Below are 2,500 nucleotides of genomic sequence, written 5' to 3'. Positions count from 1 at the left end.
TGTGTGTGTGTGTGTGTGTGTGTGTGTGTGTGTGTGTGTGTGTGTGTGTGTGTGTGTGGTGTGTGTGTGTGTGTGTGTGTGTGTGTGTGTGTGTGTGTGTTTACATATGTATTACATACGTGTCATCACACACTTCTCGGAACAGCCAACTACGCAAATTGTTTTCCTCGATTTTTTCCTCCCCTGTGCGAACCTAAAAATAGACCAATGAAAGATACGTAAATTAATTTTCTGGCCTTTTTCATTTAATTATGGTTTATAAGAAAATAGCCATGTCCTTCTCTGCGTTTAAGAAAATTGTATCTAATTCTTCCCTGTATATATATTTATAAGCACGTTTCCCAAACACTTGTTTCATATTTATTACATATGTTTTCCGTGCGCTAGATATAACGTTGGAATGTGCCAATACATCAAAAAGAAAAGGAAAAATCTTATATACTTGAAATCTATTTATAAATGAAACATATAAAGTATTTGCAAGGGGGAAATAAAATATATAAAACGGCAAGTTAGATGTCACTTTTAATAAGTTATAAGTTAATTGTCACAGGGATATGTACAAAGGGTCTGTGATAGGTTCAGAGGCTTATGAATAGAAAATCAAATCAAATGATAAAGAATTATCATGTATATGATGTAGTAAATATGCATACCATCACTAGAAAGATTTAAATTAAAGAGGTTCACAGACTTTCAGAAGATCAAAGGGGCTTGATGAAAAAAGGGCACTTCCCTGGTTTAAAGGCTATTTATTTTCCCTGATTTGGACTATAAGGGCCCTTTTTTTCCAGAGTTTGGCTTAAAGGTTATTTCTCCTTTCCTATCATTGACTAAAAGGCCATCTTTTATCCTCAATTTTCCCTGATTTTAGCACATTTTTCGTTCCCTGATCTTGCCTGAAAGAACACTTTTCCCCCTCCCGACTTTGACTAAAATGACACTTTTTCCCCTGACTTTAGCTAAAAATGACACTTTTCTTTCCCTGGCATTGACTAAAATGACACTTTTCTTTCCCTGGCATTGACTAAAATGACACGTTTCTTTCCCTGGCATTGACTAAAATGTCACTTTTCTTCCCCTGGCATTGACTAAAATGACACTTTTCTTCCCCTGGCATTGACTAAAATGACACTTTTCTTCCCCTGACCTTGACTCAAAGGACACTCTTCTCTCCCTGACTTGCACTAAACTGATACTTTTCATCACATGAAGAAAACACAGGGGGCCAAGCATTCCGAGCTCCGCCTCACCCCTTGTGACGTCACCACTATAAATGCATGGAATTAAACTCTCTCTTAAAAATCTTGTCGTTTTACTTATTCAATCAACTCCAGTGATTGCACACTTGAACTGCAGATATGTTGCACACACCTAGATGAAACGATTTGTGTAGTCTCATGTTCACACACACACACACACACAAACAGTGCGTATGTGTGTGTGAGTGCGCGCGCGTGTGTGTATGTGTGTGTGTGTGTGTGTGTGTGTGTGTGTGAGTGCGTGCGTGCGTGCGTGCGTGCGTGCGTGTGTGTGTGAGTGCGTGTGTGTATGTGTTAGTGTGTGTGTATGTGTGTGTGTGTGTGTGTGTGTGTGTGTGTGTGTGTGAGTGTGTGTGTGTGTGTGTGTGTGTGTGTGTGTGTGTGTGTGTGTGTGTGTGTGTGTGTGTGTGTGTGTGTGTGTGTGTGTGAGTGAGTGCGTGTGTGTGTGTGTGATGTTTTTTACATGAATCAGGTGTTCTCACAGTGGTTGCTATCGATTCCCAAAGGGTCGATGAGTAACTAGGGGGTCGAATTTTAAATATCTGAAGGATTTCAAACACCATTAGATTAAAAAAAAGTATATCAATCGCTTAAATTCAGACAATTGGTCTGAATGGGGGGGGGGGGGGGGGGGAGGGCGGCGAGCGAAATAAATACAGTCGGCTTTAAGGGCCCTGCGAATTTTTGAAAAAAAAAAAAAAAAAAAATCTAGGAACATTTTTAAGTTTACGACCAAAGCTATGGCAGTGTAATTTAGGCTAAAAAAAAAAAAAAAAAAAAAAAAAAAATCGTGTGGGGGGTGGGGAGGAGCCAGACCCTGAGGGAGGACTGATTGCTACCCCCACAGATGATGACCCTGACCCCCCCCCCCTTCATCGTCTCTCGCACATTACAGTGCTGTTTCCTTTTCATCAAAGTATATTTTCAATTACTACTACTACTCAGATTATTTCCTTCATCATAGTTTTTTTTTATATTTTTTTATCCTAGAATTAAGATCTAAGGGGACGATAGAAAATTCGTAACACCATTGGGGATCGACGATTCAGAAAATTTGAAAAGCCTTGGCATAGATGAACATACCTAGCGTTGTCTTGGTGATGACATGACACAAAGCTGTTCACGTCAGGTTCGTGTTCTCTGAGCAGGTGTTTACTCAAGGTCGGGTGAGTACTTATTACGATCCTGTAGACTCACATATACATTCGTATGCTCTTTCTCTTTCTCTTTCTCTCCCT

The sequence above is a fragment of the Penaeus chinensis genome, chromosome 43 (genome assembly GCF_019202785.1).
Source record: "Penaeus chinensis breed Huanghai No. 1 chromosome 43, ASM1920278v2, whole genome shotgun sequence".
NCBI classification, from domain to species: domain Eukaryota; kingdom Metazoa; phylum Arthropoda; class Malacostraca; order Decapoda; family Penaeidae; genus Penaeus; species Penaeus chinensis.
The sequence above is the reverse complement of the archived record's forward strand: the minus strand, read 5'-3'. Positions refer to the sequence as shown.